Genomic DNA, 15000 nt, shown 5'->3' with positions numbered 1-15000 from the left:
ATACTACATGTTCAGGAGTACCGTAAGGGAACCCACAGTCACACCCCGGCGTCGGCCGCTTCCCTATACGGTGTAAATACTCCGGATAGGGACCATGACCAGTCAGGAAGTGTACTATGCCCTGAGATGGCCGTATAATCTTATTCTTCAGACGTTCTTTTACGTTGGGAATAAAGGAATAAACCCTTCTCCCAGTATCTGAGCGATTCCACTCATCCTGCCAAATATTAAGTAATTCATTTCTGATTAATTTAATACTTGTCAAGGGTACTCCAATTATTTCACGTACCCTCTCGATGTTTTGTTTTCGCAGCCAATAAAGGGCTGCATGCTGTCTGATGATCAAATCTAATGGGCATAAGCCCATAATGACCAACAATGCATCGGTAGGGCTGGTGCCGAAGGCACCAATACACCGTAACAAGATATTTCTTTGAATCCTCCTGACTGACATGGCTGGCCTAACCAAAGCCAGTCTGTGGGCCCACACGCTCGCCCCATAACCCACAATCGGAGCCAACACACAGTTATGGTATAGATGAATTGCTTTCGCTGGCAAGTGAAAGCGCCTGTGTCCAATAGTTATTAATTTATTAAACAGGGCCAAAGATCTAGCTGCTACCTGCTCTATATGAACATTGAAATTCCAGCGTTCATCCAAGTATACACCCAGATAACGCGCTGAACGTTGTCTTGATACGAAAACATTGTCAATTCTTACTGTTGGATCTCTGTTGAGCCTCCCTTTTAGCAACATGTACGATGACTTCTGTGGCGCAACAGTTAATTTAGACCGATTGCACCACTCTTGTAATATCTCTATTGCCTGTCTTGCATGTTCTTCCATTATGGCTCGAGAATTGCCTTCCACCAAGATGACAAGATCGTCCGCATAAGCCACGACACCCAGCACTGAGGCGTCCCTCTGCAAGGTGTTAAGCAGAGACTCCATATTTATGTCCCAAAAAACAGGACCGAGAACCGATCCCTGGGGACAGCCCCGGGTGATCCTTTTGGACACCACAGTCCCAGGAGCCGTGATCCTGGCCAGTCTGTTATCACAGTAGGCCTCCAAACAACCATATAGTAGCCAAGGACAGCCCATCTCTCGCAAAGAAGAGAAGAGAGCCGGCCACCACAGGTTGTCGAAGGCCCCCGAAATATCCACCATTATCCCCAGAACATACTTTGCACTGGCTGTGTGGACAGTCCGGGCTACCTCGTTGATCGCATCCTGAGTGGAGCGACCCTTCCGGAACCCGAACTGCCGATCGCTCATGCCATGCAGAGCTCGATGACTTAACAATCTGTCAGTAAGTAACTTCTCAAAGGCTTTGCCCAGTACATCCAAGAGACATATCGGTCTGTACGACTTTGGCAGCTGAGGATCTTTATCAGGACCTTTTTTAATGATAATCACTTCTGCGATCTTCCACTTCCTCGGGTACACCCGTAGTTGCAAGCAGGTGTTGTAAATCTTGGCCAACTCTGGACCAAGCTGCGGTGCCAGATGCTGCAGGATCTCAGAAGGAATGCCATCAGGACCTGGAGCCTTCTTCTTGGCGAAGGAACGAAGTACAGCCACCACTTCTTCGACAGAAAAAGGATAGACAAGTACATCATTATTGTATGGCTCCATCATCATCCGACGTATGCCACGTTGCTCGTTTGTATCTTCGTCTTCCCTATCGTCCGGGAGTAAAGTGTCCAGCAAGACTCTTGCGGTTTCCTCCCAGGACGTAGTATATCCTCCATCCAGGCGTAGCGTGGATAACATGGTCGGCGATCTAATTTTCTCTCTGACCAGTTTATATGGGACCCCCCAAGGGTCCATTCCCAGCTGATCTTTGACAAAAGTTTCCCATGACTGCCTTCGAGTTCTCTGTAACAATGTCTTGTATCTTTCTTTAAGGCGACGATAAATCTGTAGATGAAAATCCCTCTCCTCTTGGGCAAAGCTTCTTTGATAATTACTCCGCGCCCTCCTGACAGACCGCTTAAGTGCGGTCAGTTCTGGGGACCACGGAGTAGACTGCCTGCGGACAAACCTCGCCACCCGAGGAACCGCCGCAGCAATAGCGGCGTCAATAGCCATAACAATTGCTTCCACTGCTTCTTCTACATCCTCAGAGTCAAGGTTAGGTCCCAGCACTGGGGGACGGAATTCGCGTGCTAGTCGCTCCCAGTCCGTCCTTAAATAGTTATAACGTACTTCCCAAGCGCCAGTCTCCTCCTGGACCACGGTATCATACTCAAATTTTATACAATTATGGTCACTGATAGTTAAGTTGGAAACAACACACCAGTTACTTATATGAGGCGCTGCACGCAGCGTTGCTAAAGTAACATCAATATTAGAAATTGCACCAGCCCTACCAGAAAAGGTAGGTGGGTTGCCTGGCTGATTCAACACTACTAAATGAGCTTCCATTATCACATTCTCAAGTTCAATGCCTCGATCATCCAATTCCTCACTGTGCCACATAGGAGACTTGGCGTTCGCATCCATACAAACAATTACAGGGTGACCCTCTAAAGCTCGTAGGATCCATATCAACTGCTCCATAAACGGTGTAATATGCTGTCTAAACTGGCAGTATATGTTAACAATATATACATTATGTGACAGCAAGTTCAATTGGGCAACCATTACATGTTCGTTGCAGAACTGATTTAAAATTGTTGTCTTAATCATCTTGTTTAACACCACGATTGCGCTCATGGGATTCTCCCCAGAGAACGCCACTTGCGCAACCGCAGGAAATCCTGGGACCCGACCAGCACAGGAACCCGGTTCTTGTATAATTATTACATCGAGGTTCTCTTCCTCTGAAATCTTTCTAAATTCTTGCGTAACCGTATGGCTACGCATGGCATTTACCTGCAACATTTTAAACCTCCCCATTATCCAGGGGGATAAAAAACGTGCAGCCGACTAGCAGGCCAAGGTTTAGACAAGTCACAAACATTACGGCCATACATTTTGACCATCTCTTTAAATACTTTTTCTAGGTCAAATTTACGATCTCTTCGTGCGTATACTTGTTCCACCAATAACTTCAATTTTTCCGTTTCAGAGGGGATATTAGCCGCCTCCAACTGAATACAATCTACATCCTCCAGTGCTGGGAATGTTATGTCTTTTCCATATTCATGTGCCCTCCGAACAAGCTGCCTCAGTGCAACCGTTAACAGGCCCGGCTCTTCCAATTTCGAGAGCCGCAGCATATCCTCAAAGTCTGTATATACACGACCGGGCCCAACAGCCTTGTACAGATTACCAGCACTACTACTACCACTACCACAACCACCACTACTACTATTTACACTTTTTACATTGATCTCTACATTGTTTACATTAGTAACGTCTACATTATTCAAGTTCCGACCACCATCTGTTAATACACAGGAAGTGTCCACACCCTCTTCTGCACCATTCGTCGACTCCTCCACCGCAAGCTCCGATAACTGGCATGACAGCCGGCTCAGAGCTTCCTCCGGCTCGAACTCGGCTTGGACGCCGACGTCCACCATCAGAGGACTCGCAGACCCGGAAGGATCTTGAAGATCAACCAGAGAACCTGTGGAAAGAGCTTTACTAATGAGTTTGCCCCGCTCAGCATCTCTTTTAGCCTTACTGGGTGACTTTTTCTTAGGCACCTTAAGGGTCGCCATAGTCGGTTCTTTGTATGATTCTATCTAAAAACATTCTATAAGTGGGGCAATCCTTAGAACCTCCGCATTTCTTCCCTCTCTTTTTACATGGTATACAAATGGGTGGACAATCCCTTTGTGCACAGTCCTTCCTTTCATGCCCAGCCTGCCCACAGTGGGCACACACGGCTTGGACCTCACCACAGTATTTATTAGTGTGGTTTAAGTCTTGGCATTTCGTGCACCTAGGTACCGACAAGTAATCTTTAATGTTTAACGCAGAATAACCCACGTAAAGTCTACCAATCCTCGTAAGAAGCTTCCAAAGCTCAGGTGATACTTCCACTACATTATGCACTGTTAATTTATCTCTGGGTCCTACTTTAAATCTCAGTTTGAAGTGCCCATCAAATTCCTCCCTCGTCATGGATACGTCAAAATTTTGTACATAGATAGCGTCAAGTAAGCTTTCCGCATCCATGTATGTAGGCACATCGTAAAGACACATCAGAGGACGTCTTTTACGAGGGGGTTCACATTTTAACTTCTCCAGTAATCGTGAGTTTTTCAAAATCCTGTCACTATCCTCTTGCGAGGCAGTTTCAACGATCAACACATTCTTTGCTGTCCTAACATTGTTAATTTTAATTTTATCTCTCTTGGGGTTAATGCATTTCTCAAATTCAGCCTTGACCGTACGAATGTCCTCGCCCGACTTGGGTTTAATGAACACAGTTGGTACAGTTTTCTTTAGATTTTGCTGTATGGTTTCTTTCGCCGACGGCGCCTTAACCACCACTGGGGTACTTGCAACCGCGGCATATGTACGCTGTGCAACCGGTTGATCTCTTAGTCGTGCATTCTCTTTTTCCAATTCGAGCAACCTACCTTCTAATTGTGCATGGGCCATTGCCCACCCCGCAATACAGTCTCTAATCTGGTTAATTGCATAATTGCTAATTTTCCCATTCTTGATACTACCGTCCAACAATTTTAAGAAACGCGCGTGTCGCTCAGCGATAGTCATATTCGCATCCAGCGACGAATCAACCTCGAGCACTCGATCACTCTCTTGATTTTCCGCCATATTGCCATGAGAGTGAAAAGAAAGGAGGCCCGTCTCTTTCCCCGGACCGGCCTCTCTGGCATGGGGGGAGGCTAAGTGCAGCTCGCTCACCGGTCCCGCCCCTTGACCAAGAGCTTTCAACAACTGAGCTGCTAGGTTTAGCGCGCCGTGGGAACAGCGCACTAGTCCTCTTCGAATGCTGCATCATCGAAGTTTTCTCCCGCTCCCTTACCGGCGAATGCCACCCACATTCCGGGAGAGCGGATTCACCCTCCGTCCTTCGCCCCCTACTAGGCCGAGTTCCCACCAGAAGGCTAAAGACCCGGTCCTACTCAGGTGCCGGGCCGGTCCCCCAGACTTTCGGGGGTCTGGACCCATCTAACCTAACCGGGGACGTGTCACCACGCCCCGGCTTGGCGGATCATGCCCCGGAATTCCAGGGGCAAGGCGGGTGACCTTCGCCGACTTGGGCCAGGATCCCGCCGCGACAAATGCAGCATCCGGAACCGGCGTACAAGATGTTCAGCACGCCGTCGCACCCCTGCCCTTCAGTCGCCCGAAGGCTTAACAGCTGCACCGCGAGAAGGCGGGCAGGGGCACTTGGGAAGGAGAGGCTAAGATGTTCGAGACGCATCCTTCCCCCGCTGCCTATTTCCAACCGTGAGCCCACAAATCGGGGCACACAGCATGAGACAGCCGCAGCTAGTAGATAGGGACAGCGGGAATCTCGTTAATCCATTCATGCGCGTCACTAATTAGATGATGAGGCATTTGGCTACCTTAAGAGAGTCATAGTTACTCCCGCCGTTTACCCGCGCTTGCTTGAATTTCTTCACGTTGACATTCAGAGCACTGGGCAGAAATCACATTGCGTCAACACCCGCTAGGGCCATCGCAATGCTTTGTTTTAATTAGACAGTCGGATTCCCCCAGTCCGTGCCAGTTCTGAGTTGATCGTTGAATGGCGGCCGAAGAGAATCCGCGCACCCGCGCGCCCCCGGAGGAGCACGCTAAGGCGGACGCGGCCTCGCAGCAAGGAAGATCCGTGGGAGGCCAAGGCACGGGACCGAGCTCGGATCCTGCACGCAGGTTGAAGCACCGGGGCGCGAACGCCGCGCAGGCGCGCGCATCCTGCACCGCCGGCCAGCACGAGGCCGACCAACGGCGAGAGCAGACCACGCCCGCGCTAAACGCCCGCACTTACCGGCACCCCTACGGCACTCACCTCGCCCAGGCCCGGCACGTTAGCGCTGACCCACTTCCCGACCAAGCCCGACACGCCCCGATCCTCAGAGCCAATCCTTATCCCGAAGTTACGGATCCAATTTGCCGACTTCCCTTACCTACATTATTCTATCGACTAGAGGCTCTTCACCTTGGAGACCTGCTGCGGATATGGGTACGAACCGGCGCGACACCTCCACGTGGCCCTCTCCCGGATTTTCAAGGTCCGAGGGGAAGATCGGGACACCGCCGCAACTGCGGTGCTCTTCGCGTTCCAAACCCTATCTCCCTGCTAGAGGATTCCAGGGAACTCGAACGCTCATGCAGAAAAGAAAACTCTTCCCCGATCTCCCGACGGCGTCTCCGGGTCCTTTTGGGTTACCCCGACGAGCATCTCTAAAAGAGGGGCCCGACTTGTATCGGTTCCGCTGCCGGGTTCCGGAATAGGAACCGGATTCCCTTTCGCCCAACGGGGGCCAGCACAAAGTGCATCATGCTATGACGGCCCCCATCAACATCGGATTTCTCCTAGGGCTTAGGATCGACTGACTCGTGTGCAACGGCTGTTCACACGAAACCCTTCTCCGCGTCAGCCCTCCAGGGCCTCGCTGGAGTATTTGCTACTACCACCAAGATCTGCACCGACGGCGGCTCCAGGCAGGCTCACGCCCAGACCCTTCTGCGCCCACCGCCGCGACCCTCCTACTCGTCAGGGCTTCGCGGCCGGCCGCAAGGACCGGCCATGACTGCCAGACTGACGGCCGAGTATAGGCACGACGCTTCAGCGCCATCCATTTTCAGGGCTAGTTGCTTCGGCAGGTGAGTTGTTACACACTCCTTAGCGGATTCCGACTTCCATGGCCACCGTCCTGCTGTCTTAAGCAACCAACGCCTTTCATGGTTTCCCATGAGCGTCGATTCGGGCGCCTTAACTCGGCGTTTGGTTCATCCCACAGCGCCAGTTCTGCTTACCAAAAGTGGCCCACTTGGCACTCCGATCCGAGTCGTTTGCTTGCGGCTTCAGCATATCAAGCAAGCCGGAGATCTCACCCATTTAAAGTTTGAGAATAGGTTGAGGTCGTTTCGGCCCCAAGGCCTCTAATCATTCGCTTTACCGGATGAGACTCGTACGAGCACCAGCTATCCTGAGGGAAACTTCGGAGGGAACCAGCTACTAGATGGTTCGATTAGTCTTTCGCCCCTATACCCAGCTCCGACGATCGATTTGCACGTCAGAATCGCTACGGACCTCCATCAGGGTTTCCCCTGACTTCGTCCTGGCCAGGCATAGTTCACCATCTTTCGGGTCCCAACGTGTACGCTCTAGGTGCGCCTCACCTCGCAATGAGGACGAGACGCCCCGGGAGTGCGGAGGCCGCCGCCCCGTGAAGGGCGGGGAAGCCCCATCCTCCCTCGGCCCGCGCAAGGCGAGACCTTCACTTTCATTACGCCTTTAGGTTTCGTACAGCCCAATGACTCGCGCACATGTTAGACTCCTTGGTCCGTGTTTCAAGACGGGTCGTGAAATTGTCCAAAGCTGAAGCGCCGCTGACGGGAGCGATTATTCCGCCCGAGAGCATCCCGAGCCAACAGCGGCGCGGGTCCGGGGCCGGGCCAGGTAGGTCCGTCATCCGGGAAGAACCGCGCGCGCTTGCCGGGAGCCCGAGCGCCCAAAGGGGCGAATCGACTCCTCCAGATATACCGCCGGGCAGCCAGCCAGGACAGCGGGGCTCTGCCCAACAGACGCGAACCGAGGCCCGCGGAAGGACAGGCTGCGCACCCGGGCCGTAGGCCGGCACCCAGCGGGTCGCGACGTCCTACTAGGGGAGAAGTGCGGCCCACCGCACACCGGAACGGCCCCGCCCCGCGGCGAGTGGAAAGGCAACCGGACACGACCCCGCCGCGGATTGCTCCGCGCGGGCGGCCGGCCCCATCTGCCGAGGGCGGAGGCCAGTGGCCGGATGGGCGTGAATCTCACCCGTTCGACCTTTCGGACTTCTCACGTTTACCCCAGAACGGTTTCACGTACTTTTGAACTCTCTCTTCAAAGTTCTTTTCAACTTTCCCTCACGGTACTTGTTCGCTATCGGTCTCGTGGTCATATTTAGTCTCAGATGGAGTTTACCACCCACTTGGAGCTGCACTCTCAAGCAACCCGACTCGAAGGAGAGGTCCCGCCGACGCTCGCACCGGCCGCTACGGGCCTGGCACCCTCTACGGGCCGTGGCCTCATTCAAGTTGGACTTGGGCTCGGCGTGAGGCGTCGGGGTAGTGGACCCTCCCAAACACCACATGCCACGACAGGCGGCAACCTGCGGGGTTCGGTGCTGGACTCTTCCCTGTTCGCTCGCCGCTACTGGGGGAATCCTTGTTAGTTTCTTTTCCTCCGCTTAGTAATATGCTTAAATTCAGCGGGTAGTCTCGCCTGCTCTGAGGTCGTTGTACGAGGTGTCGCACGCCACACCGCCAGCCGGCTGTGCACGCTACCGAGTAAGTACCGGTATGCGAACCGCCAGGCGACGGGCGCGCATCGCACGTTTAAGGAGACGCGGCCGGCCCCACAGGCGGCCACGACACTCCCAGGTCTGCGAAGCGGGGCAAACGCCGCGCGCTTCAGTATACGTAGCCGACCCTCAGCCAGACGTGGCCCGGGAACGGAATCCATGGACCGCAATGTGCGTTCGAAACGTCGATGTTCATGTGTCCTGCAGTTCACATGTCGACGCGCAATTTGCTGCGTTCTTCATCGACCCACGAGCCGAGTGATCCACCGTCCTGGGTGATCTTTTCATAGTTTCCACTATCTCTTTCAAGACAGTTGCATAGGCGGGACTGAGGCGTGTGGCGGCCCCTGTTCCAGCGTTCAGTGTCCAACGGCCTCACGGCCGATGGGCGTCGTACGGCTCCACACCGGAGCGGACAGGCACTCGGGCGAAAGTCATTCAAAACCGGCGCCAGGCGCCAGGTGCCGCAGGCCAGCCGCTCCAGCGCTTCAGCGCTCGTACCACACAACATTGCCGTTAGTTTTGAGACGAACGCGTGGTTCCGCACGCGGCGCACGGCTACTGCGAGCCGTACAGGTAGCGTGTTGCGCGACACGACACGCACATCGAAAGACATGCAGTCTAGTCGGTAATGATCCTTCCGCAGGTTCACCTACGGAAACCTTGTTACGACTTTTACTTCCTCTAAATGATCAAGTTTGGTCATCTTTCCGGTAGCATCGGCAACGACAGAGTCAATGCCGCGTACCAGTCCGAAGACCTCACTAAATCATTCAATCGGTAGTAGCGACGGGCGGTGTGTACAAAGGGCAGGGACGTAATCAACGCGAGCTTATGACTCGCGCTTACTGGGAATTCCTCGTTCATGGGGAACAATTGCAAGCCCCAATCCCTAGCACGAAGGAGGTTCAGCGGGTTACCCCGACCTTTCGGCCTAGGAAGACACGCTGATTCCTTCAGTGTAGCGCGCGTGCGGCCCAGAACATCTAAGGGCATCACAGACCTGTTATTGCTCAATCTCGTGCGGCTAGAAGCCGCCTGTCCCTCTAAGAAGAAAAGTAATCGCTGACAGCACGAAGGATGTCACGCGACTAGTTAGCAGGCTAGAGTCTCGTTCGTTATCGGAATTAACCAGACAAATCGCTCCACCAACTAAGAACGGCCATGCACCACCACCCACCGAATCAAGAAAGAGCTATCAATCTGTCAATCCTTCCGGTGTCCGGGCCTGGTGAGGTTTCCCGTGTTGAGTCAAATTAAGCCGCAGGCTCCACTCCTGGTGGTGCCCTTCCGTCAATTCCTTTAAGTTTCAGCTTTGCAACCATACTTCCCCCGGAACCCAAAAGCTTTGGTTTCCCGGAGGCTGCCCGCCGAGTCATCGGAGGAACTGCGGCGGATCGCTGGCTGGCATCGTTTATGGTTAGAACTAGGGCGGTATCTGATCGCCTTCGAACCTCTAACTTTCGTTCTTGATTAATGAAAACATACTTGGCAAATGCTTTCGCTTCTGTTCGTCTTGCGACGATCCAAGAATTTCACCTCTAACGTCGCAATACGAATGCCCCCGCCTGTCCCTATTAATCATTACCTCGGGTTCCGAAAACCAACAAAATAGAACCGAGGTCCTATTCCATTATTCCATGCACACAGTATTCAGGCGGGCTTGCCTGCTTTAAGCACTCTAATTTGTTCAAAGTAAACGTGCCGGCCCACCGAGACACTCAATAAAGAGCACCCTGGTAGGATTTCAACGGGGTCCGCCTCGGGACGCACGAGCACGCACGAGGCGGTCGCACGCCTTCGGCTCGCCCCACCGGCAGGACGTCCCACGATACATGCCAGTTAAACACCGACGGGCGGTGAACCAACAGCGTGGGACACAAATCCAACTACGAGCTTTTTAACCGCAACAACTTTAATATACGCTATTGGAGCTGGAATTACCGCGGCTGCTGGCACCAGACTTGCCCTCCAATAGATACTCGTTAAAGGATTTAAAGTGTACTCATTCCGATTACGGGGCCTCGGATGAGTCCCGTATCGTTATTTTTCGTCACTACCTCCCCGTGCCGGGAGTGGGTAATTTGCGCGCCTGCTGCCTTCCTTGGATGTGGTAGCCGTTTCTCAGGCTCCCTCTCCGGAATCGAACCCTGATTCCCCGTTACCCGTTACAACCATGGTAGGCGCAGAACCTACCATCGACAGTTGATAAGGCAGACATTTGAAAGATGCGTCGCCGGTACGAGGACCGTGCGATCAGCCCAAAGTTATTCAGAGTCACCAAGGCAAACGGACCGGACGAGCCGACCGATTGGTTTTGATCTAATAAAAGCGTCCCTTCCATCTCTGGTCGGGACTCTGTTTGCATGTATTAGCTCTAGAATTACCACAGTTATCCAAGTAACGTGGGTACGATCTAAGGAACCATAACTGATTTAATGAGCCATTCGCGGTTTCACCTTAATGCGGCTTGTACTGAGACATGCATGGCTTAATCTTTGAGACAAGCATATGACTACTGGCAGGATCAACCAGGGAGCTGCGTCAACTAGAGCTGAGCAGCCGGCCGCCCGGGAGTGTGTCCCGGGGGCCCGCGCGAACACGCAAGCGTCCGCTCAATTATTCTGCAAACAGGAGGAGGCTGAGCTCCCCTGCACAACACACCTCGAAACCCTCTCAGGTCCCGGCGGCGCGCAGCGCCGTCCTAAGTACTTGGTCGGGTTCGAGAGAGGCGCAATCGCCCGGAGTTAGGCGAGTAGACGCTTTAGGTGCGACCACCCGTGCTCCCAACTGAGCTTGCCGCTGCCGACAGAGGCCCGGGAGCGTGCTGTCGTGGCATTGCCGGCGGGAGACAACACGCGCCACCTACGGTGACCGGCAGCTCCAACGCCGGCGCCACAGAAGGACAAAAGCCCCACTTGGGTGCCGAAGCGAACTCTCCCAGCACAGCGCACGCGCCAACACGTCCGCACAGCTGCGATACAAACCACCTGCGAGAACCGCTGGGGCGACCGAGCAGCAGACGGCGTCGCGGCGCCGAGCGCCGGGCGGCGGCGCATCCTCAGCGCACAAAGTCCTCAATCGGACCAGCACACTGCAGATGGCCACCGCGCTTCGCACCGGGCCCGCGAGGACCTACTTTGGCCGCAAGGCGCCGCGAGCAGGGGGCGCCGGCGCGCAGCTGCGCCGCCTGCCGCGTCCGTCGGCCGGCGCGCCTGCCACTGGCCGCCCCCACCAGCCGGCTGTAGCGCGTGCGCCCACGCACCGCGCTGCCAGCACGCCGGGCGGCCCCCCTTCACCGGCCGGGGACGGTCCCACCCAGCCACCGCCGCGTATCGCCTCACACCCAGATCCCCTTTCACGTTCGTGGGCATGGTGGGTATCCCTGAAACAACCGGTTAATAGCTCGACCGATCGTCGCCAACACTGATTCACCTCTAGCGAGAACAACCGCACCACAACGGGTTACCAGTTGTTCATTTGCGTAACGTCACCAGCAAACGTACACGTCCATCGCCATTTGCAACGAGTATTGCATGCCTGTGTCAGGTGTCACAACACACTACGTCTGCCCACATAGACGCAACAACATGTGCACGCCTAGAGAACACGTGGAAGGTCGACCCCGTACGTATGCGGTGTCCATTGCGCGAACGACTGTCAGCCGGCCTCTGCAGCATGTCGCAGATGTGGAACACGGTGCAACATGCTATCACGGTGTGTGAGAAGAGACGACTACGTCCGAATACACGCTCCACTACATCAACAGACTGCTCATGCTGATCGCCATCCAGGGCGTCCGTTCCTCCCACACGTCTGTATGGCGTACCACACTGCAATCCAGCTCTTATAGGGAGACGACACGTAGCTGCGTGCACAATATTTGGACTGTATGGTCCGCCGTTGCTAGGCGCAGTCGTCATACGGCCACATGTGCCACGATGTATCATTCAGTACATACGGACCAATGTGCAGTACAGTTTGTGGGTTTTGCGTACATCGGCGGACAGGTGACAGGCCGTACCACAACGTAGGCTGAGTACGTCGGCATGCGAAGGGCGTTGAACATGCAAACGTCTCACCGACCAGCTTGCGAAGGCAGGGGGGAAGGGGGGGGGCATGTACGTCCTGCTGCTATCCACATTACAGTGTATAGCAGGAGCATGTGGAAAGTCAGCAACACCTGCAAGGTGTTTAACATGACGCGATACACAGGGGACCGGGCAGTGCGAGTAGCGAACTATATTGCGAGGGTTGCGGTTAGGCAACACTACACTAATTTAACGAGTTGCATAACAATTACAGAGCAGGTTCAGCGACAACGTGCGTCAGGTTAAGGCGCAATATAGTTTTGGTTACGGCGCACTTTAGGTTAGGTTAAGGCATATTATAGGTTAGGTTAAGGCATATTATAGGTTAGGTTAAGGCATATTATAGGTTAGGTTAAGGCATATTATAGGTTAGGTTAAGGCATATTATAGGTTAGGTTAAGGCATATTATAGGTTAGGTTAAGGCATATTATAGGTTAGGTTAAGGCATATTATAGGTTAGGTTAAGGCATATTATAGGTTAGGTTAAGGCATATTATAGGTTAGGTTAAGGCATATTATAGGTTACGTTACGGCACAACATGGGTTACGTTACGGCACAACATGGGTTACGTTACGGCACAACATGGGTTACGTTACGGCACAACATGGGTTACGTTACGGCACAACATGGGTTACGTTACGGCACAACATGGGTTACGTTACGGCACAACATGGGTTACGTTACGGCACAACATGGGTTACGTTACGGCACAACATGGGTTACGTTACGGCACAACATGGGTTACGTTACGGCACAACATGGGTTACGTTAAGGCACAAATTAGGTTAGGTTAAGGCACAAACTAGGTTAGGTTAAGGCACAAACTAGGTTAGGTTAAGGCACAACGTAGGTTAGGTTAAGGCACAACGTAGGTTAGGTTAAGGCACAACGTAGGTTAGGTTAAGGCACAACGTAGGTTAGGTTAAGGCACAAATTAGGTTAGGTTAAGGCACAAATTAGGTTAGGTTAAGGCACAAATTAGGTTAGGTTAAGGCACAAATTAGGTTAGGTTAAGGCACAAATTAGGTTAGGTTAAGGCACAAATTAGGTTAGGTTAAGGCACAAATTAGGTTAGGTTAAGGCACAAATTAGGTTAGGTTAAGGCACAAATTAGGTTAGGTTAAGGCACAAATTAGGTTAGGTTAAGGCACAACGTAGGTTAGGTTAAGGCACAACGTAGGTTAGGTTAAGGCACAACGTAGGTTAGGTTAAGGCACAACGTAGGTTAGGTTAAGGCACAACGTAGGTTAGGTTAAGGCACAACGTAGGTTAGGTTAAGGCACAACGTAGGTTAGGTTAAGGCACAACGTAGGTTAGGTTAAGGCACAACGTAGGTTAGGTTAAGGCACAACGTAGGTTAGGTTAAGGCACAACGTAGGTTAGGTTAAGGCACAACGTAGGTTAGGTTAAGGCACAACGTAGGTTAGGTTAAGGCACAACGTAGGTTAGGTTAAGGCACAACGTAGGTTAGGTTAAGGCACAACGTAGGTTAGGTTAAGGCACAACGTAGGTTAGGTTAAGGCACAAATTAGGTTAGGTTAAGGCACAAATTAGGTTAGGTTAAGGCACAAATTAGGTTAGGTTAAGGCACAAATTAGGTTAGGTTAAGGCACAAATTAGGTTAGGTTAAGGCACAAATTAGGTTAGGTTAAGGCACAAATTAGGTTAGGTTAAGGCACAAATTAGGTTAGGTTAAGGCACAACGTAGGTTAGGTTAAGGCACAACGTAGGTTAGGTTAAGGCACAACGTAGGTTAGGTTAAGGCACAACGTAGGTTAGGTTAAGGCACAACGTAGGTTAGGTTAAGGCACAACGTAGGTTAGGTTAAGGCACAACGTAGGTTAGGTTAAGGCACAACGTAGGTTAGGTTAAGGCACAACGTAGGTTAGGTTAAGGCACAACGTAGGTTAGGTTAAGGCACAACGTAGGTTAGGTTAAGGCACAACGTAGGTTAGGTTAAGGCACAACGTAGGTTAGGTTAAGGCACAACGTAGGTTAGGTTAAGGCACAACGTAGGTTAGGTTAAGGCACAACGTAGGTTAGGTTAAGGCACAACGTAGGTTAGGTTAAGGCACAACGTAGGTTAGGTTAAGGCACAACGTAGGTTAGGTTAAGCACAACGTAGGTTAGGTTAAGGCACAACGTAGGTTAGGTTAAGGCACAACGTAGGTTAGGTTAAGGCACAACGTAGGTTAGGTTAAGGCACAACGTAGGTTAGGTTAAGGCACAACGTAGGTTAGGTTAAGGCACAACGTAGGTTAGGTTAAGGCACAACGTAGGTTAGGTTAAGGCACAACGTAGGTTAGGTTAAGGCACAACGTAGGTTAGGTTAAGGCACAACGTAGGTTAGGTTAAGCACAACGTAGGTTAGGTTAAGGCACAACGTAGGTTAGGTTAAGGTACAATATAGGTTAGGTTAAGGTACAATATAGGTTAGGTTAAGGTACGATATAGGTTAG

The 15000-nt window shown here is 52.3% G+C and overlaps 2 non-coding genes and 1 pseudogene across 2 annotated transcripts; all 3 read right to left on the bottom strand.

Annotated features, from left to right (window-relative positions):
- The window catches only part of LOC126475630 (large subunit ribosomal RNA), a 10472-nt pseudogene extending 2089 nt beyond the window's left edge, over positions 1-8383 (bottom strand).
- Positions 8384-8571: 188 nt separating this feature from the next.
- On the bottom strand, positions 8572-8726 carry LOC126476367 (5.8S ribosomal RNA). The gene has a single exon (XR_007586911.1). It is a non-coding gene; the product is annotated as a 5.8S ribosomal RNA (ribosomal RNA).
- A 351-nt stretch (positions 8727-9077) lies between these two features.
- Positions 9078-10986, bottom strand: LOC126476820 (small subunit ribosomal RNA). The gene has a single exon (XR_007587259.1). It is a non-coding gene; the product is annotated as a small subunit ribosomal RNA (ribosomal RNA).
- Between the last annotated feature and the right edge of the window lie 4014 nt (positions 10987-15000).

The sequence above is a fragment of the Schistocerca serialis genome, chromosome 4 (assembly GCF_023864345.2).
Source record: "Schistocerca serialis cubense isolate TAMUIC-IGC-003099 chromosome 4, iqSchSeri2.2, whole genome shotgun sequence".
NCBI lineage: Eukaryota > Metazoa > Arthropoda > Insecta > Orthoptera > Acrididae > Schistocerca > Schistocerca serialis.
Note: the sequence above shows the minus strand (reverse complement) of the source record. Positions and strands in the feature narration are given on the sequence as shown.